This window comes from Panulirus ornatus, chromosome 43 (genome assembly GCF_036320965.1).
Source record: "Panulirus ornatus isolate Po-2019 chromosome 43, ASM3632096v1, whole genome shotgun sequence".
Lineage (NCBI taxonomy): Eukaryota > Metazoa > Arthropoda > Malacostraca > Decapoda > Palinuridae > Panulirus > Panulirus ornatus.
Window position 1 is genome coordinate 7017482 of NC_092266.1, and position 22814 is coordinate 7040295.

General features: G+C 38.9%; 1 protein-coding gene across 1 annotated transcript in view; it reads right to left on the minus strand.

The window, feature by feature from the left end:
* Positions 1-882: 882 nt before the first annotated feature.
* Positions 883-22814, minus strand: part of LOC139762294 (coiled-coil domain-containing protein 102A-like) — a 153845-nt gene continuing 131913 nt past the window's right edge. Inside the window, exon 11 of the transcript XR_011715685.1 lies at positions 883-21446. The gene's annotated coding sequence lies outside the window, so the exon portion shown is untranslated. The remainder of the gene's footprint in view (positions 21447-22814) is intronic.

Here is a 22814-nt window from a genome sequence, read left to right on the forward strand (position 1 = left end):
GGGTAAACCATGGAAAGTTCGGTGGGGCCTGGATGTGGAAAAGGAGCTGTGGTTTCAGTGCATTATCATGACAGCTAGAGACTGAGTGTGAACGAATGTGGCCTTTGTTGTCTTTTCGTAGTGCTACTTCATGCACATGCGGGGGGAGGGGGTTGTTATTTCATGTGTGGCGGGGTGGCGATGGGAATGAATAAAGGCAGACAGTATGAATTATGTACATGTGTATATATGTATATGTCTGTGTGTGTATATATATGTATACGTAGAGATGTATAGGTGTGTATATTTGCGTGTGTGGATGTGTATGTATATACATGTGTATGTGGGTGGGTTTGGCCTTTCTTTCGTCCGTTTCCCTGCGCTATCCCGCTAACGTGGGAGACAGCGACAAAGTAAAAAAAATCATAATAATAAATATATGTCTCTGTATGTATATATATGTTGAAATGTATATGTGCATGTATGGGAGTTTATTTTTTCCTTGTGCTACCTCGCTGAAGGGGGAAACAGCAATTAAGTATAATTAAAAATGATAATAATCATGAAGCTCATAACATGGTTCATATATTACCTTAAAATGCTGTTATTTTCTCTAAACCTAAAATGCTTTCTGAACTAATATCACAGTTATCAATATCAATACTAAACACTGAATGCTACCCATGTGCTGAAATGTGATAAAAGACAAAAGAAATTATTTGAAAGAAAGAGAGATAGAGAGAATCATATACTTGATTTCACCTCATTCTCATCAGTAAGGAGAGGGAAAACTGTTTCTTCATTAAGACTGAACAATTGTTAAAATGTCATGACCATGATTAACTATCTCTGATGCCACAGCATGTGATTGGGGATATCTAGCTAAAAACTATAAAACAAACATTAGGCAACTGATATATTTTCCATAATTTTTTACAAAATGTTTGTGCTAAATCAAGATAAATAAAGCAAAATATCAAGATTGATAATCAACATTTCTTTTCTAATACCTTTCCCTTAATCTCGGCTAACCTGCCAACAGTACCTATCATGTAAAATGTCAAAACATAGATGAGGTGACAAAAAGGATCCTTTTCTATTCAAGAACAGCCACTGAAGCATAAAAACAGTACAGTGAATATAATACAACAAATGGTGCCATAACTCTGAGTTAAACTCGAAATGAAAAATGTATTGTGTAAAACAAATACTTTTCATTTGCCTTACCAATCAAGTGCAAACATTTATGACATTTAAATTACATTAACAACATCTAGGTACCTTACGACCATTTGATGTGAACATTTGTGTACATATATAATATGCATGTATTATGAACAATATTAACAACATTATTGCCTTACATTCCTAGAACACTGTATACTGTGAACACATAAGTTACTGATAAATGATATACATTAGTTTGATTACACTGGGAAGTAAAGGAACGAGAGCAGAAGCAAAACTTAACCTTTGTTTACACTTTACAGAAAATGATTGGAACACAAATACTGATGGCCTTTGGCAAGGCTAGTATTAGAATTATCAACTAAAGGTGTTACTTAGGATTTGTTAAAGGAAAGTGCTACTTACGATTCGTAAAAGAAAAAGATTTTTAGAATAATATTATAAAAACACTAATAACAAAACTGGATTCTTCTTATCAGAGAAAAGAAAGATATGAGACAATGAATACGGGAAGAGCAAATTAAAGAAAATAATGTGAGGAATTGATTTTCATGAGGTCAAGAGCAAAGCAAAAACTTTCAAAAGAGCACCGATACACTAAAACTTAAATTCTATACCGCTAATTCAGCACAAAGCAGCCAACACTAAATGAGATTCAAAAGAGTGATGGTAAAAAGGTAATAAAATAGATTAAAAAATGTAACAATATACTCATGATAATATGCTAGTAAGGTGTAAAATATAAAAAGTAAGAAAATATACTATGAAACAAGTAAATGAAGCCTTTTATGAACCATACAAATGTAAATAGTAACTCAAAACAAATGGCAACAACTGCTGTAGCATGCAGTGCTATAGCACATATGTAAGTACTTTAAAATATGAACTAGGATTACAGTCTACCATTCTGCAGTAGATCCCAAACAAATTACCAACTAATTTACATAAGTCTATATAAATCATATTCAGAGATTTACTGAATACAGTTTACATGCAGTGAAGTATGAGAAAGTTTCTGTAAATCTGACCATGCTGTTTGTTGCAAAATAAAACTTTGGGATCAGCAAGCATTTATCTTGTGAAGATGAGGATACAACTGTGGATAAAATCTTCACATCTTACCAGATGACTGGGTTAAAACTACATATGACATAAAACCAAAAGTACATTTAAGGGTTTTCTGATTGAATACTTAATTGAATTTTTAAAAGGAGTATTTGTGCAGCTTAATGTAGAAAGCTATACATATCCCACAATTTCATGGGTGGCTTAGCACCAACACAGGACCTCAATAATGGAAAGAAAAAATAGCAAAAACTCTTTACGAGCTGTCAGAGTGTTCAAATGTAACCATATAAACACTAATGATATCACTAATGGGTGAACTCAAAACACAGTGGTCAGTAGTGAAGATCTTCAATACTTCAGTTCATATTTCTTGACAATACTTTCAAAAGATGAAGAGTTACATGGTTTAATTAATTTTACATTTCAATTGGTTGCCTTAAGAATTACAATTTAGTACGTTTACATTTTTTTGCAAGTGACCTTCAGTGTATCCTGTGAAATTTCCTCCACACAACTTATAAATATCCTTATTATTTAAGAGAACCATCCATCAAATTTTCTTTCCTTTATAAGTCTACTTAATATTCTGAAACTTAACTAAAACATAAAGCCGTAATGTCTGTTAATCAATTTCTATAAAGTTCATCATGAAGTTTTTATGATGAAACCCTGAATTTTTATTTCATAATAGTTTTGATTTCATGGTTTTACTTTTTTTTCATATCTCTGTATCATTCCAATTCCTATCACTTCAACTTAATCCTTAAAGCTGGGCTCCCCAAACCTTTCCGCAAATGATGCAGAAATTCATGATTCATACCTTTCATAATCCCAGATACCTAGCTTTTCACTTCTAACAGAGACAAAAAGAAAAAATGAAATCTATGACCTCATTTTAAGCTGCAACCACTTGCTTGGGAAGCCCTCCTTTACAGCCTAAATATCTAAGTGAAACCTTCATGATGAAAACATGATAACTCATTCAAGGCACCTGTGTCAGCAAATAAACTAATTCTTGTGCAGAGAAATCAATGAAATTCTTTGAACTAACCATTGCAAATTAAAAAGGTTGTGACTGGGTGTTCCATGTGTGGTGAGGTGGCGATGGGAATGAATAAAGGCAGACAGTGTGAATTGTGTGCATGGGTATATATGTATGTGTCTGTGTGTGTATATATATGTGTACATTGAGATGTATAGGTATGTATATTTGCGTGTGTGGACGTGTGTGTATATACATGTGCATGGGGGTGGGGTGGGCCATTTCTTTCGTCTGTTTCCTTGCGGTACCTCGCAAACGCGGGAGACAGCGACAAAGCAAAATAAAAAAAAATAAAAAAATATATATATATGTACCAGGAATATCCCTGGGGATAGGGGAGAAAGAATACTTCCCACACATTCCTCACATGTCGTAGAAGACAACTAAAGGGGATGGGAGTGGGGGGCTGGAAACCATCCCCTCCTTGTATTTTAACTTTCTAAAAGGGGAAACAGAAGGAGTCACACGGGGAGTGTTCATCCTCCTCGAAGGCTCAGACTGGGGTGTCTAAATGTGTGTGGATGTAACCAAGATGAGAAAAAAAGAGAGATAGGTAGGATGTTTGAGGAAAGGAACCTGGATGTTTTGGCTCTCAGTGAAAGGAAGCTTAAGGGTAAAGGAGAAGAGTGGTTTGGGAATGTCTTGGGAGTAAAGTCAGTGATTAGTGAGAGGACATGAGCAAGGGAAAGAGTAGCACTACTCCTGAAACAAGAGCGGTGGGAGTATGTGATAGAGTGTAAGAAAGTAAACTCTAGATTGATATGGGTAAAACTGAAAGTGGACGGAGAGAGATGGGTGATTATTGCTGCATATGCACCTGGGTTGATGAACAAGACCAGGTTATAGTGACGGGTGATTTGAATGCAAAGGTGAGTAATGTGGCAGTTGAGGGAATAATTGGTGTACATGGGGTGTTCAGTGTTGTAAATGGAAATGGTGAAGAGCTTGTAGATTTATGTGCTGAAAAAGGACTGATGATTGGGAATACCTGGTGTAAAAAGAGAGATATACATAAGTATACATATGTAAGTAGGAGAGATGGCCAAAGAGCATTACTGGATTACATGTTAATTGATAGGTGCGCGAAAGAGAGACTTTCGGAAGGTAATGTGCTGAGAGGTGCAACTGGAGGGATGTCTGATCATTATCTTGTGGAGGCAAAAGTGAAGATTTGTAGAGGTTTTCAGAAAAGAAGAGAGAATGTTGGGGTGAAGAGAGTGGTGAGAGTAAGTGAGCTTGGGAATGAGACTTGTGTGAGGAAGTACCAGGAGAGACTGAGTACAGAATGGAAAAAGGTGAGAACAAAGGACGTAAGGGGAGTGGGGGAGGAATGTGATGTATTTAGGGAAGCAGGAAAGGCTTGCACAAAAGATGCTTGTGGCATGAGAAGCATGGGAGGTGGACAGATTAGAAAGGGTAGTGAGTGGAGGGATGAAGAAGTAAGATTATTTGTGAAAAAGAAGAGAGAGGCATCTGACGATTTTTGCAGGGAAATAATGCAAATGACTGGGAGATGTATAAAAGAAAGAGGCAGGAGGTCAAGAGAAAGGTGCAAGAGGTGAAAAAGAGGGCAAATGAGAGTTGGGGTGAGAGAGCATCATTAAATTTTAGGGAGAATAAAATGATGTTTTGGAAGGAGGTAAATAAAGTGCGTAAGACAAGGGAACAAATGGGAGGTGATAACAAGTAGTGGTGATGTGAGAAGGAGATGGAGTGAGTATTTTGAATGTTTGTTGAATGTGTTTGATGATAAGAGTGGCAGATATCGGGTGTTTTGGTCAAGCTGGTGTGCAAAGTGAGAGGGTTAGGAAGAATGATTTGATGAATTTATTAAAAAAGGGAGTGACTGTATTGTTGACTGGTTGGTAAGGTTATTTAATGTATGTATGACTCATGGTGAGGTGCCTGAGGATTGGAGGAATGCGTGCATAGTGTCATTGTACAAAGGGGATAAAAGTGAGTGCTCAAATTACAGAGGTATAAGTTTGCTGAGTATTCCTGGAAAATTATATGGGAGGGTATTGATTGAGAGGGTGAAGGCATGTACAGAGCATCAGATTGGGGAAGAGCAGTGTGGTTTCAGAAGTGGTAGAGGATGTGTGGATCAGGTGTTTGCTTTGAAGAATGTATGAGAGAAATACTTAGAAAAGCAAATGAAGTTGTTTGTAGCATTTATGGATCTGGAGAAGGCATATGATAGAGTTGATAGAGATGCTCTGTGGAAGGTATTAAGAATATATGGTGAGGGCAAGTTGTTAGAAACAGTGAAAAGTTTTTATCAAGGATGTAAGGCATATGTGCGTGTAGGAAGAGAGGAAAGTGATTGGTTCTCAGTGAATGTTGGTTTGCAGCAGGGGTGCGTGATGTCTCCATGGTTGTTTAATTTGTTTATGGATGGGGTTTTTAGGGAGGTGAATGCAAGAGTTTTGGAAAGAGGGGCAAGTATGCAGTCTGTTGTGGATGAGAGAGCTTGGGAAGTGAGTCAGTTCTTGTTCGCTGATGATACAGCACTGGTGGCTGATTTGGGTGAGAAACTGCAGAAGCTGGTGACGGGTTTGGTAAAGTGTGTGAAAGAAGAAAGCTGAGAGTAAATGTGAATAAGAGTAAGGTTATTAGGTACAGTGGAGTTGAGGACAAGTCAATTGGGAGGTAAGTTTGAATGGAGAAAAACTGGAGGAAGTGAAGTGTTTTAGATACCTGCGAGTGGATTTGGGAGCGGATGGAACCATGGAAGTGGAAGTGAATCATAGGGTGGGGGAGGGGGGCGAAAGTTCTGGGAGCGTTAAAGAATGTGTGGAAGTCGAGAACGTTATCTTGGAAAGCAAAAATGGGTATGGTTCCAACAATGTTATGTGGTTGTGAGGCATGGGCCATAGATAGAGTTGTGTGGAGGAGGGTGGATGTGCTAGAAATGAGATGTTTGAGGACAATATGTGGTGTGAGGTGGTTTGATTGAGTAAGTAATGAAAGGGTAAGAGAGATTGAAAGAGTAAGAGAGATGTGTGGTAATAAAAAGAGTGTGGTTGAGAGAGCAGAAGAAGGAGTTTTGAAATGGTTTGGTCACATGGAGAGAATGAGTGAGGAAAGATTGACAAAGAGGATATATGTGTCAGAGGTGGAGGGAACGAGATGTGGGAGACCAAATTGGAGGTGGAAAGATGGAGTGAAAAAGATTTTGAGTGATCGAGGCCTGAACATGCAGGAGGGTGAAAGGCGTGCAAGGAATAGAGTGAATTGGAACGATGTGGTATACCGAGGTCAACGTGCTGTCAATGGATTGAACCAGGGCATGTGAAGTGTCTGGGGTAAACCATGAAAGTTTTGTGGGGGCCTGGATGTGGAAAGGATCTGTGTTTTCGGTGCATTATACATGACAGCTAGAGACTGAATGTGAACGAATGTGGCCTTTGTTGTTTTTTCCTAACGCTACCTCACACACATGCTGGTGGAGGGGGTTGTCATTTCATGTGTGGCGATGGGAATGAATACAGGCAGACAATATGAATTATGTACATATGTCTGTGTGTGTATATATATATGTATACATTGAGATGTATAGGTATGTATATCTACTGTGTGTGGACGTGATGTATATACATGTGTATGTGGGCGGGTAGGGTCTTTCTGTCGTCTGTTTCCTTGCGCTACATCGCTAACGCGGGAGACAGCAAGAAAGTATAGTAAATAAATATGAATAAATATATATCTTTCTTTTTATACATATTCACCATTTCCCACGTTAGTGAGGTAGCATTAAGAACAGAGGACTGAGATTAAGAGGGAAAATCCTCACTTGGTCCCCTTCTCTGTTCCTTCTTTAGGAAAGGTAAAAACTGGAAGGGATGATTTCCAGCCCCCCACATAGTTGCCTTTTATGACATGCAGGGAATACATGGGAAGTATTCTTTCTCCCCTATCATTATAGCAGTATGTTAAGTGTATGGTGAAATTATCAAAGGAATGATTCTAAGGCTGCAACACTGCCAGGAGTATAATATTTCCCCTTTAAAAGTATAATATTTCACTATACAGTAGGGTCATAATTCCCAATCATGTGTTCCATTATCTATGAAAGAGACCTAGTACCAAGGACCTTTCTGAAGGCTCATGAGTGAGAAGTTCTTTGATGAGACTGTATTCCCTCAGATACAGCTTTGCCAAAGGTGATTCACTTGTAGTGTGACCTCAAGCAGGAGTCGTCTAGTGACATCATTATATACATTATAGAGATACAAGAGTAAGTGGCATGAGATCAAGATGAAGATGCTGGGGTTGAAAAAGAGGGCAAATGAGAGTTGGGGTGAGTGAGTATTAAACTTTAAGGAAAAGAAGAGGTTCTGGAAGGATTTAAAAAGTGTTCGAAAATCAAGAGATTGAATGGGAACTATTGTGTATGGGACATGAAGAGGTAACAGGTGGTGATGAAGTAAGGAGGAGATGGAGTGAGTATTTTGGAGGACTTTTGGATGTGTTTAATGACAGGGTGGTAGATGAAGGGTGTCTGGGTTCAGGTGGTATGCAAAATGAGTCATGGAGAGTGGTTTGGTGAAGAGAAGAGGTGGTGAAAGCCTTGTGTATGATGAAATGTGTCAAGGCATCTGGGGTGGATGGAATTGTAGCTGAATTTCTTAACAAAGGGGATGACTGTTGCTGATTGGTTAGTTAGGATTTTCAGTGCTTATACAGATGATGATGAGATGCCTTAGGGCAAGGGGTATAAAGGTGAGTATTCAAACTGCTGAGGTAAAAACTTGTAAGTACTTGGTAAGTTGTATGGGAGGAGGGTGACAAGAGGATGAAGGCATGTTCAGAGCATCAGACTGGGTAGGCACAGTGTAGTTTCAGAGGTGGTAGAGGATGTGCTGATCAGGTGTTTGCTTTAAAGAATGTGTGAGAAATACTTAAGAGAAACACATGGATCTGTACGTGGCATTTATGAATCTGGAGAAAGCACATGATATGGTTGATAAAGATGCCTTGCGCAAGAGCATAAGGATATATGGTGTGAGAGGAAAACTTTTAGAAATAGTGCAAAGTTTTCATAAAAAGAGTAAGGCTAAGTCATGTGTACGACTGGGTAGCAAGGAGAATGGGTGGTTCCAAGTGAAGGTTGGTCAGTGGCTCGGGTGTGTGATGTCTCCATGGCTGATTAATTTGTTTATGGATGGTGTGGTGAGAGATGTAAATGCAAGAGTCTTGGAGATAGAGTGAGTATGCAGGCTGCAAGAGAAGACAGGGGGCTTGGGAAGTGAGTCAGTTGTTGTTTGCTTATGATACAGCAGTGGTGGCAGGTTTGCGTAAGAAAATGCTGAATTTGTTGACTGAGTTTGAAAGCGTCAAAGGAGGAAATTGAGAGTAAATGTAAATAAAAGCAAGCTTATTAGGTTTTGCAGGGTTGAAGATCTGGATAGCTGGGATATGAGTTTGAATGTAGAAAAATTGGAGGAAATGAAGTATTTTAGATACCTGAGAGTCAAAATGGTGGAGAATAGAACCATAGCAGCAGAAATGAGTCATAGGGGAGTTGAGGGAGTGAAGGTCTGGGAACACGAAAGAATGTGTGGAAAGAGAGGTTGTTGTCTCGGAGGGCAAAAATGGTTATGTTTGAAGGTATAGTGGCTCTAACAATGTTATACGGATGCGAGGCATGGGATGGAAGTGTTGGAAATGATATGTTTGACAACAGTATGTGGTGTGATTAAGTAGAAAAAAAAGATAAGAGAGAGAGAGGTTTGGTAAAAAGAAGAGTGTGGTTAAGAGAGCTGATGCAGGTGTGCTGAAATGATTTGGCACATGGTGAAAGAATATGTGAGGATAGGAGAGGTTAACAAAATGGATATGTGTCAGAAGTGGAGGGGAACAAGGAGAAGGGGTGGACCAAATTGAAGATGAAAGGATGAAGTGAAAATCATTTTGACAAATTGGGGCCGTTCTTCATACTACCTCATTAACTCAGGAAATGGTGATAATTTGTAAAACATTATTTATAAAAATCTAAAAACACTAAATATATTTTCTTTGCTGCCTGGCCAGTGCAAAAATGATGTGCTACTCTCATGACATTTTCATGATTACTGAACAGTTGAGTTATGCATTTGGCAGAGACAGAAGGATGTAGAAACATTGTCAGGAAGCAACTACTGGCATTTAGCCAGTAGATGCTTCCTGACTCACTTCAATACTGTGTACCATGCCTGGGATTTTTAAGTGCCCTAGACTATATATGGTGTATTTATAGTCTGATGGAAGTGTCCTTAGCTCCATACAGTACATCCAACAGTCAACAGCTATGTTCATAGCTTCAAAAGTAACAGTATAACTCTTGGTACTAAGGTTTCATGTTATCAGTTTTACTTATCATTACTCTCATCATAGATGACATTCATTAAACGAAACTTGTTTATATTATATTTTACTTATTTCGATTATTATTTTTATTTATGTATTTTGCTTTGTCGCTGTCTCCCGCATTAGCGAGGTAGCGCAAGGAAACAGACGAAAGAATGGCCCAACCCACCCACATACACATGTATATACATATACGTCCACACAAGCAAATATACATACATATACATCTCAACGTATACATATATATTTATATATATATATATACACAGACATATACATATATACACATGTATATAATTTATACTGTCTGCCTTTATTCATTCCCATCACCACTCCGCCACACATGAAATAACAACCCCCTCCCCTGCATGTGTGCGAGGTAGCGCTAGGAAAAGACAACAAAGGCCACATTCATTCACACTCAGTCTCTAGCTGTCATGTACAATGCACTGAAACCACAGCTCCCTTTCCACATCCAAGCACCACAGAACTTTCCATGGTTTACCCCATACGCTTCACATGCCCTGGTTCAATCCATTGACAGCACTTTGACCCCGGTATACCACATCGCTCCAATTCACTCAATTCCTTGCACGCCTTTCACCCTCCAGCATGTTCAGGCCCCGATCACTCAAAATCTTTTTCACTCCATCTTTCCACCTCCAATTTGGTCTCCCACTTCTCCTCATTCCCTCCACTTCTGACACATATATCCTCTTGGGGTCAATCTTTCCTCACTCATTCTCTCCATGTGACCAAACCATTTCAAAACACCCTCTTCTGCTCTCTCAACCACACTCTTTTTATTACCACACATCTCTCTTACCCTATTATTACTTACTCGATCAAACCACCTCACACCACATATTGTCCTCAGACATCTCCATTCCAGCACATCCACCCTCCTCTGTACAACTCTATCTATAGCCCACGCCTCGTAACCATATAACATTGTTGGAACCACTATTCCTTCAAACATACCCATTTTTGCTTTCCGAGATGATGTTCTTGACTTCCACACATTCTTCAAGGCTCCCAGAACTTTCGCCCCTGCCCCCACCTGATGATTCACTTCCGCTTCCATGGTTCCATCCGCTGCCAAATCCACTCCCAGATATCTAAAACACTTCACTTCCTCCAGTTTTTCTCCATTCAAACTTACCTCCCATTTGAGTTGTCCCTCAACCCTACTGTACCTAATAACCTTTCTCTTATTCACATTTACTCTCAGCTTTCTTCTTTCACACACTTTACCAAACTCAGTCACCAGCTTCTGCAGTTTTTCACATGAATTAGCCAACAGCTGCTGTATCATCAGCGAACAACACCTGACTTCCCAAGCTCTCTCATCCACAACAGACTGCATACTTGCCCCTCTCTCCAAATCTCTTGCATTCACCTCCCTAAAAACCCCATCCATAAACAAATTAAACAACCATGGAGACATCACACACCCCTGCCGCAAACCAACATTCACTGAGAACCAATCACTTTCCTCTCTTTCTACACGTACACATGACTTACATCCTCAATAAAAACTTTTCACTGCTTCTATCAACTTGCCTCCCACACCATATGTTCTCAATACCATCCACAGAGCATCTCTATCATATGCCTTCTCCAGATTCATAAATGCTACTTACAAATCCATTTGCTTTTCTAAGTATTTCTCACATACATTCTTCAAAGCAAACACCTGATCCACACATCCTCTACCACTTCTGAAACCACACTGCTCTTCCCCAATCTGATGCTCTGTACATGCCTTCACCCTCTCAATCAATACCCTCCCATATAATTTACCAGGAATACTCAACAAACTTATACCTCTGAAATTTGAGCACTCACCTTTGTCCCCTCTGCCTTTGTACAATGGCACTATGCAAGCATTCCTCCAATCCTCAGGCACCTCACCATGAGTCATATATACATTAAATAACCTTACCACCTAATTTGATATAGTTACTATTGAATTACATTCCTATCACAAAGATATAATCTATCACAGGAAAAACACATACATATGTAGCAGTAAACAAGACTCATATTTTTGGACAGAGTAATCCTTCAATTATTCCAGTAAAGAAATATATAATATAAAACCATTAGTAAATAAAATGGAAAAGGGGGCAAAAAGAAAAAATTCCCCTTACTGACCAGAAACAGTTATACAAGGCTTTTCAGGTCTTACTATATTTATGAAAGCAATCCACTTCTACATGAATGAATTGTAAGTCATATAAATCAAATCATATTATGAAGGCTACAGGAAACGTGGCTTTGTTTCTTTTACTTTCGGTCTGTATCTCTGACGCCTGTTCCAACTAGAACTCCCTTAAGGGGGTAGCCATGGCAATAGAATCTCCATAACTAGTGAACTCCAGTGCCACTTCTTGGCCTTCAGTGCCTCACCCTTAATAGGCCACTGGCAGAGGGCGCTTCTAATGTAGTGGATGCAGAGGCTCCTACTGACTACTTTTATTGAATGCTCCTACCTACTGCTCCTGTCTAAATGTTCCTATCTACTACTTTATCCCTGGGGATAGGGGAGAAAGAATACTTCCCACGTATTCCCTGCGTGTCGTAGAAGGCGACTAAAAGGGGAGGGAGCGGGGGGCTGGAAATCCTCCCCTCTCGTTTTTTTTTTTTCTCCAAAAGAAGGAACAGAGAACGAGGCCAGGTGATGATATTCCCTCAGAGGCCCAGTCCTCTGTTCTTAACGCTACCTTGCTAACGCGGGAAATAGCGAATAGTATGAAAGATCTACTACTTCTATCTATTGCTCCTACCATCTTACCAAAAGGCAGGGTTAGCTGATAGTGCTCACCACAAGAAAATCTAGAGGTACGAAAAATGGGCTGTGCAAGCGTTGTCAAGTGTTACATTTGACGGGGAAAGATTGTATGTTTGTAGAAAGAACGCTTGTAGTCCATGTGTGAATGAGGCAGACAGAAAAGACAGCTTTATTCTAAATATCAAATTTCAACTTAACACATGGATAAGTAAATAACTCTTTAAGATTTGTTATATTCCTCCACTGAATAATCAAACACTATATCATCATTCTATTTGTATTTCTGGTATTAATTCTGATACTCTTGAAGGTACTTTATATAGAACACAGCCATACAAATAAAAAAGGTTTCACATCTGTGAAAGGCATTTCCCTATATTTCTTTTTGAAATAACTGTATCATACTTAATCTTTAAAGGGATAAGTGAATACAAAAAATATAGTATTACCATTTGTTCTTTTCTCAGACCCAAAGGTGGAGAACATGTGACTAATATGCCATGATCATTATTGCTGCTGACAAAAATGTAACCATGATATGTGTTTTCAGAGTGGTTTGAAAATTCTATACTGATCTATAGTTGTAGTAAGAGATGCCTAGGGCCTCCTTATACAATTACACATGAGTTCTTCAGTTACCCTTCAGCCACTGCATAGTGAGTAGGTCACAGTGAATCCCAGTGTAGTTGAAATTGAGTAGTATTCAGTCCAAAGTGATAAGGAATCTAGCAATCCAGATGATAATTTTGATGATGAAGCACCAAACACATCAAATGCTGCATGAAATAGGTGGTGGTAATCAAAACATGTTGATCCCAAGCTTTGTAGCTTTCAGTTCTATCTTGGCAGTATGATTCCATCTGTGGATTTTAATTCTTCTTAGATGTCTCCATGGGAATTTTGAACCCAGTTTCACGAGTTTCTGTGATATTCTTATATGATCTTTTATATGACGAGATACTGTTTTCCCTTTACTTAAAAAATACCATTTTTTTAGAAGCATCCGGATATTCATGGGCCTGCTTAGTGTAAATTGTGAAATGATTAGAGTGTGGCCCTACGACCAGACAATGAATGTTAAGCTACCAATGGATCAAAGCCCTTAAGGACTTATCCAACAGCAGAGTCATTCTATGAATTGATATGAAAACCTCAAAGAGAAAATCACAAATGAATGACAAAAACATGCTGAGACATACCTGCATGAAATATAAGACATTTTGGAGAGAAAGGTAGCCATAATATTTCTCCAGAGGAAAGCAATCAGAGAGGGACTTTGTATAAAACATAAAGTACTCAAACCTGCTTCAGTGTTAACAACATTGTGCACTGTGTTCAATTCTAAGGCTTGTTACATGAAACCAGTTTCACCTATAACTGCATTAATGGTTCGGGTGTGATGAATAACATAATTGGAATCTTACAACAGTTTTGCCTGCATTGTACAGAAGTGATTGGTGATATATCTAAGATGGACCACTAAAACTATCCTCTTTGGACCAGCATTCTCAATGTTGTGCAGAGTGATGTGGATGTTGCGAGACAACTAGAACATTATGTGCTAACGCTATGATCTTAATTGCCTTTGCCAAACTTCTAAAGCGTTTGTGTATTACATAGCTGAAGTGAGAAAAGACAGTTAATTGGAAGCTGCCGAAGTGGTCTTATAAGCTACGTAGATAACCTCTAGTTATCAATCTGCACAATAGCTGAAGTCCACAAAATTGCAAAAGAAGAGCTAATGCCCCAGTTAGTGGATTCAAGATTAGACATTAGATTACTTCAAGATATTACCACACAGGAAATTGAAAATAAAAAGGATTAGGGTTTAACATAAATATTGGCACCTCAACAAAGCTGACAGGAATAACTTATGAAAATTTTTCTCTGACTTAATATGGGTAAATTCCTGTCTCTTGTGGTGATGCTTCTGTCTCTGCCAAACTCGTAAGAGAGGTTATCACTGCGGGAATGGAAGCATTTATCCTCTCATCCTGCAAGACAGCCTCTTCTTCCAATCTATGGTTCATCTGTTCCTGTTCTGAGGACATTCAGGCAAGGGAGCTGGCATATTGGGTTTGGAAAAACTTCTTCCAACTCCCATTCAGCATTTATCAATACCAGTAATCACTACAAGTATGTTATTCGTGAGACAAAGCTTTCCTTTATTCAAAGGAAGTGCGATAACCTCTCTTTGTCATCCACTGATAGGTCTTTATGGTCTTTAGTAAAAAAACATCTCTAACAACTCTGCCTTCTTCCACTTTTCTGTTCTGATGGTACTGCAACAGTCTCTTCCACAGATAAAGCAAATCTTTTTGGTTCCATTTCTCTTCTAACTAATCTATCTTGGATGATTAACATTTTCATCACGTAATGCTCCCCTTACTAATCCTATGCCCCTTACCATAATTTCTCTTCAAGCATCCAAAAATTGCTTCTCTTTGGACACAAGCTAAGCTTATTAACCTGAAGGCATCCATCCCCATGCATTGAGAGTGTGCCTCTGAACCTGTGCCTGCTTGTCTGTTGTTTTCATTTAAAAACGAGAACTTCTCCCTCTTTGTCATAGCATGCATTGGTATGTCCCATCCCTAAGATTTGTGACCATTCTAACCCCTATAGATATTGTCCTGTTGCTTTGACATCTGCTACCACCATCACCTTCTCGGCATCCACAGATAGGTCTTTCTGGTATTTAGCAAAGAGCATCTTTAACATCCTCTGTTGCTCTAACTTCACTTTTCAATTCAGACGGTACTATCTATAGCTGACTCTTCCAAAGATAAAGAAACTTTCTCTGGTTCCTGTCTCTCCTCTGATTGTATTTTGGATGTCTATAACAATCCTTCAACCCCTGATGCTCCTCTTACTAATTCTGCTCCCCTTTCCATAATCTCTTTTCGAACTCCGAAAACCGCTTCTCTCGACATCAGCAAGGCTAATAGTCCTGATGGCATTCATCTCCACGTACTGAAAGTGTGCCTCTGAACTTGCACCTGTGCTTGCTCACCTGTTCCATTTGTTTAATAACCAGAACTTTTCCCTATTCTTGGAAGCAGCATGTGTTAGTATATCCCATCCCTAAGAAGGGTGACCATTCTGACCTCACTATCATCCTGTTGCTTTAACATGTACCATTTCCAATTTCTTTGAACCCCATATCAACTGCCATATCCTCAGACATCCTGAATCTCATAGTCTTCTCACTGACCACCAGTAAGGCTTCTGTAAGGCAAGATCCACTGTTGATATTATTTCCAATCTTATCAACGTCAGGTCATCATCCCTGAAAGATTTTGGGGAATTCTATGTAGCTGCCCTTGACATACCCAAAGCTTTTGACTGGGTGTCGCATCGGAGTCTCATCTCTAAGCTACCCTCTTTTGACTTCCCTCCCTCACTTTACCCCCCTCATATCTAGCTTCCCCTCTGGCCAGTCAAAGTTTGTGGTTGTTGACAGATTGGCCTCTGCCCCTTTCTCCATCAACAGTTGTGTTCCTCAAGGTTTTGTCCTGTCTCCTACACTTTTTCTCCTTTTTAATGATTTCCTTTCTTCCACAAACAACCATATACACACTTATACTGATGTCTTAACACTGCATTCCTCCACATCTTTTAATTCTGCTCCTTGATTTGCACCTTGTCTTGTCATAAATTTCTCTCTAAACTCAGACTTGGGCAGGATATCTCAGTGGGGTAGATTAAATCTGGTTAAATTTATTGCCTCCAAAAACCCAGTTTCTGCCTCTCTCTCTACTGAAAATTCCTCACAACTTTCCTCTATCCTTTGATGGTTCTGCAATTCCACCTCTTGGCTCAATAGATGAACATCCATGGTGGTACTGTAACATGCACTCCATCTTGGAAACCCTACATTTTGGAAAAAGCTAAGTCAACCTCTGAGAAACTGGGAGTCCTGTTTAGACATCAAAATTTCATTTCTTCTGAACAGTTGCTCTGTTTATAGAAAGGATTGATCCATCTTCTTATGAAGTACTGCTGCTTTGTTTATTCAGTTTACTAATCCATCCTTGCGTGGAGTATTGCTTTCACATCTTGGGTGTTGTCACTCTGCATCCTAATTTGACAAAGTTAAAAGCGGCCTGACTTATCAGCTCTCCCAGGCTAACTTCAATACTTGACCTATGCCACCATGTTGGTTAACTTTTCCCCTTCTGTAGGTATTACTTTGGTTTTCACTCCTGGGAGCTGGTTGCTTGTGTGATCCTGCTAGACCACACAAAACTCAGCAAGCTGCCATGTCATTTGATTACTGTGTGGCCATTGGTAACTCAAGGATAGGCCATTTTGATAACTGTTTCTTTCCCATCACCTCAAAGCTTTGGAACATTCTAGCCTTTCATGTCCTTCCCAGAAGTATGACCTGGCACAGGTGTTTCACTTCTTCCAAAATTCATAAATACTTTCCACAATTTCTTGTTTTTCCCTTCATTAACCTTTCTTTACTTCAAATAAGGCCTGGACTTGAAGTTGACTTTTGTCTGTGACTGGAGCCAGGAAAAAAAAATTATGCCTAAACATAAGAAAATTGATAAAATGACATATAATTATACCAGACAACTCCCATATCAATTAAGAAAAAAATGATACAGAGCCAAACAGCCTCAAGTTTCATATGCCGGAGTTAGTGTCGTAAGTAAAGACTTAAAAAGAGGGAAAGAAAGCAAACTTGGACTAAAATGACACAAAAGTAGAAGTCACTCATCAAGGATAATTATGGTTTGAAAAAAAAATTTCTTGAAATGACCTCAGCCAGATCCATTTATAGATAAACCCATACTAATGGTGCACTATAATGGTAGCAGTTTGGTATGCAGCATGTCTGCCTATATTATGCGCAAACTCCCTGATGGCAAATATGTATCTATCCTTGCAGCTGCATGATATAAAGTTGCACAAGCCAAATGAATCAGCTCCCTCTAGAACTATGCAATGCAATACTGACAAACAGGAAACTCTCCAGAGAAATGGACTTCAAATTCACTTAGATAATTCATGTTGCCGATTCTTCCTTTGTATGAATGATAATTTAGAATGAATCCCAGAGTTTTATATATCTATGGGTAATAAGGAACTGACCAAGACATAACAAACCTGATCCATGCAAACAGCTTTGGGTATCCACAATCAAGAACCTTAATAATGATGCCATCGGATCCTACTTCTGAATGAAATGGGTCAAATTCCTTGTGGTAAAAGAGTCCCACTTACTAAGTGTTTTTAGCTGAAGAATGACAAATTATTCATTTCTGTGATCAAGTACTTCTGAACAGAATATCTCTAGCTTGTTATATAATGACAGTTAAAGTCCTTGAATTTGAGTAAGATAAAGCTCAAAAGACCAACATTTGAGCATGTTATTCCATACCACAGGTAGATTGATAGCAGTTGTGTACACAAGAATATTAGAGGTGTCCATGTTAATCCCAGTAATGAAGTATCAAATAAAGCTAAAGCCCTCAGAGTGAATCATTTTCATAAAAATGTAGCCATCTATCTCTGAAAACTGTTCTCACCAGGAACTCCCTCAAAGAGGTGGCTACAACAATAGTCTCCATAACTAATGAACTCCAATGCCACTTTTTGGCCTTTAGTGCCTCACCCTTAACAAGCCAATGGCAGAGGGCAACTCTAGTGCAGTGTTTGCAGAGACTTACCTTATGTTCCTTTTGACAATTTCTACCTAATGCTCCTGACTGATGTTCCTATTTACTACTTCTATCTTATGTTTCTACCTAATGCTCCTGCTTTAATGTTCCAGACTACTGCTTCTATCTATTGCTCTTACCATTTTGCCAAAAGGTAGGGCTAGGGCATTGTGCTTTCCACAGGAAAATCTAGAGTTAAGGAGAATGAGCTATGTGAGTTAAGTGTTGTCAAATGTTATGTATAAGATGATACTGTATGTTTGTGGACAGAATGCCAGAAGTCCTCGTGTAAGTGAGGCAGAAAGAAAAGATAGCTACCTGGGTCAGAGGAGAACAACTTGACAACCACAAAAGTGCTGGTTCACAATGCATCTGTCACTAACCGTCCCAATACCCAGGTGGGTAGTACTGGTAATATACCTCCCTGGTTGCTGGCTGACTACCAACCTTCTAAAATGTACCTAAAGCCTGAAAATTCACATGACCACATCTGGGAATCAGCTCAGATAAAGATGAAATCACCATAGTAGGACAAGGGGTAGCTCAATGGCTGAAGGATAAATGAAATCAAGACAGAACTGTCCTTCTGGAAAGCCATCCCATTGAAAATTATCAATATCCATCTTCACAACTAGGATCATGATGGATTCAAATTAAACCTGTCCAAGCCATGGTGCTAGGAACTTGCAGATTAATCAAAACCATCATGATAGAACAGGCCAGCACTTGCATGGCATTTCATAACCAAGATACTGTTAACCTATTCTTTATGACTGAATAATATAATTTATTTCATTTTCCCTCCATTAATGCAGGAGTGCATGTGACAACTCTTGGATCATCGCCTTCTGCCTTAAGATGAATTATATCGTCATTAATGCTTGTGGGTGCACCTAAAGCATCGTTACCAGATGCTACTGCCTAGATTTTTTTCCATACACTGCTTAATCCATGTGATGTCTGGGAGGCCTGTAAGACACCTGCATCCTCATGTAATAGTTTGTGAAGCTGTAACACTTACAAGATACCAAATATTAATGTTGAAAATGTTTAGCTGTAACACTTACAAGATACCAAATATTAATGTTGAAAATGTTTAGTAATCATATGTGTTCATGACCAAAAACACTTGGTAGGTAGTAGTTGGCAGAAGCAGCCACAGATCAAAATGGTATATTTCTGGAAGTACGCAACTGGGTATTAGGAAGATTAGTGACTGCTGCATAGTGAGCCTGCACTTCAGTGGTTGTCAAGTTGAACTCCTCTTACCCAAATAGCTGTCTTTTCTTTCTGCCTCACCTAAATGTGGACTGCTAGCATTCTGTCCACAAGTATACAATCTATCCTTGTCATACATAACACTTGACAACACAACTCACATCTCATTCTTCATCTCTAGATTTTCCTGAAGTGAGTGTTATGTTCTAGCCCTGCCTTTTGGCAATAGGTGGGAGCAATAGATAAAAGTAGTAAGAACACTTCAGTGTGGGTGTTAAGTGGAAGTAGTTGGCAGGAAGGAACACTTAGATGTAAGTGTCAAGTACAAGTAGTCAGTTTGAACATTAGGTAGTAGCAGTCAGCACAAAGGAATATTAGGTAGGAATCTTTGGAAACTAGAGTTGTTCTCTGACAGTGGCCTGCTAAGGGTGAGGAACTAAAATGCTATGAAGTGGCACCAGAGTTCACCACTTATGGAGACACTCTTGCTGTGGCTACCCCCTTGAGGAAGTTCCAGAAGGGAAGAGGCTTCAGACAAATAGATGGATATTTAGAAAGCACTTGAAAATATAACAAATCTTGACTGTATTCCCAGAATACTTCATATGCCTGGCAGAAGTATCTTATAAGTTCATGAGTGTGTAGTACAAGTGAATAATGTTTCACCAGGTTGAGATGTGTATTATATTATTTAGAAAATTGTGTTCCAGTAGTCATAATAGCTTATATTTGAGGTTATCCAGCACATACAGCAGAAGAAAGAAAGAGCTTATGGAGTGGTTTCTAATGTTTTCATAACTGCACAGTGTATACACACATCATTAACTGGTATGACACTGGAAGCTCCCTGATAACTTTTTTGAAGTTTGTCAGTTTTCTTAGATATCTAAATAGAATACAACCTTACGACTGAACTCAGCAAATGGAAACTAAGCAGATGGCAAGCTGCTGGGACTGTTCAGGATCCTACAGGTAGGAGCTTTTCACCCATAAAATGGATGTTCAGTTGTTCTGCTGACATTCCTTGGTAAATTGGGTACAGATAATCTCAGATCAAGCTGGTCAAGAGACCTCATTTCATTGCTGTTAGATTAAACTGATGAATATTGGGTCACCATGAAATATGACATGAGTTAAAAAATCAAGCCTGACTTTAAATGTAACTTTTGGTACTTGTGTCTAAAAAACCTGGTCCTTGGGAGGACCAGTGCGATGGTGCCCTGGAGCGTGGAAGGTTAATAAAGACTACAGACAGTCCCAACAGGAGACACAAGAATCTTTCTCAAAGAAGTGGCAATGCATCTACTTTCCCACTCTAACTGGCAAAAAACAGCATATGAAGCAAAGGAGTCTTAGAACTTGGGGTTTTGTGTTGGTGGGGAACATTAACATCCTGAAATGGAGTGGAGAAAGCTGCAAATTTTGTGAAAAGATTATAAGCACACACATCAAGCATTCCACTCAATACCTTGTAGCTCTTCCAGTAAAATAGCTAAACTGCCAACAGTGAGCCTGCACTATTGTGTAGAAGTGTTCTAGGACAAAAGATGATAAACCAAGTGTTCTACTTAGGCAGTATGCTCATGTGTTTTGCACATATTGTAAAGTGTATTAGTATTTTGCTTATAATATTACAGTGACTAGTTAAATTTCTTTTGTATGCATCAAATTACTTGATACTATTAATCAACAAGTTATAATAAATCAAATGCAGTTTAGTTTTACAGTGAAGTTTAGCTACATTAACTTTTCCAGGCTTGCAATATTTATCTACTTCATATTTACTTCAGTATGTTAGGTGTCTTGACACAAATAGTTTGTTTCAGGTATTACATTTTTGTTTTGCATAACTTGGATTACTGTATAATATTGTATTTCTGTATATGTTTATTATCTTTTTTGCTTGTTGCTAGTTCTTTGTATGAATTCAATCAGTTATACAGAAAGAAACCTAAATCTCCAGTAAGGTTGCAACACTTTATAACAAACCAAATCAAACCTGTTATGACAGTCATTCATTAGAGGAGATTCCAACAAGTAAGAGAGATAGATAAACCCATGAGGAGAATGGTTCCAGATCTGACTTGTCTCAATAAGTTTACTGTATACCCATTGTTCAAGATGGTGATGGTGAAATCTGTCAGGAAGATAAATGGATAGTTAGTACTGATTTAAAGGACACATATTGGAAAGTTCTTTTCAATCCATAACTTTGAAAGTTTGTGATATTTTAAGTTAGCCATTAAACATAGAGGTTTGATGGCTTGTCTTTCAGCCATCACACAGCACTAGAAATATTCAGCAAACCTTTCTTTAATTTTCAATCCAATGTTCATGAAATTGGTTACTGTAATTATAAAACATCAAAGAAAGTAATTAAAATTTTTTGGCTTGTTGGACAACTGATTTGTATCAGTAATATCTCAGAAATGTCTGGAAGTTCTGGGGTTAGTGTAAAAGGCAACAAGTTCAACTTTGTGTTACATCAACAAAAGTCCATGCTGGTTCCTTCAATAATGGTGAAATGGTTGGGCTTGGCATGGCATACCAGACATCAGACCTTTTCCCTTCCTCTACATTTTTTAAAGCTGAGACTCATAAAATGATAAAGGAATTGTCCAAAAGCCAGAGGATCATGTGGAGAGAGGTGGAAAGAATGAGAGGTTTCCTTAACCAGAAGGCAAAATTTTACTGAAATTTTTTTCTCACTTTTAAGGACACATACATAGATAAAAAAATAAGATGAGAGATGAAACAAAAAGATAGCTACAACTGATGCCTCTAGTTTCACTGAAAATTTATATGGATTGTGCATAAAAAGGATGGGGCTTCCAAACGAGGAGTAAGGAGACTGGTCCTATTCTCTGAGCTTGACCCATATCAGCATGTATATAGGAGTTTAGATGCAGGATGCATCATCCTTGGTGATGGATGAAGAAATGTACATTACAGTCAAGCAAGTATGAATATGTACATGTGTAAGAGAGATGTGTCGAAATAAAAAAAGCGTGGTTGAGAGAGCAGAAGAGGGTGTTTTGAAATGGTTTGGGCACATGGAGAGAATGATTGAGGAAAGACTGACCAAGAGGATATATGTGTTGGAAGTGGAGGGAATGAGGAGAAGTGGGAGACCCCAAACTGGAGGTGGAAAGATGGAGTGAAAAAGATTTTGAGTGATCGGGGACTGAACATGCAGGTGGGTGAAAGGTGGGCAAGGAATAGAGTGAATTGGATCGATGTGGTATACCGGGGTCGACGTGCTGTCAATGGATTGAATCAGGGCATGTGAAGCGTCTGGGGTAAACCATGGAAAGTTCTGTGGGGCCTGGATGTGGAAAGGGAGCTGTGGTTTCGGGCATTATTGCATGACAGCTGGAGACTGAGTGTGAGTGAATGGGGCCTTTGTTGTCTTCTCCTGGCGCTGCCTCGCGCACGAGGGGGGGAGGGGGATGTTATTCCGTGTGTGGCTGGGTGGCGATGGGGGTGAGTAGGGGCAGACAGTGTG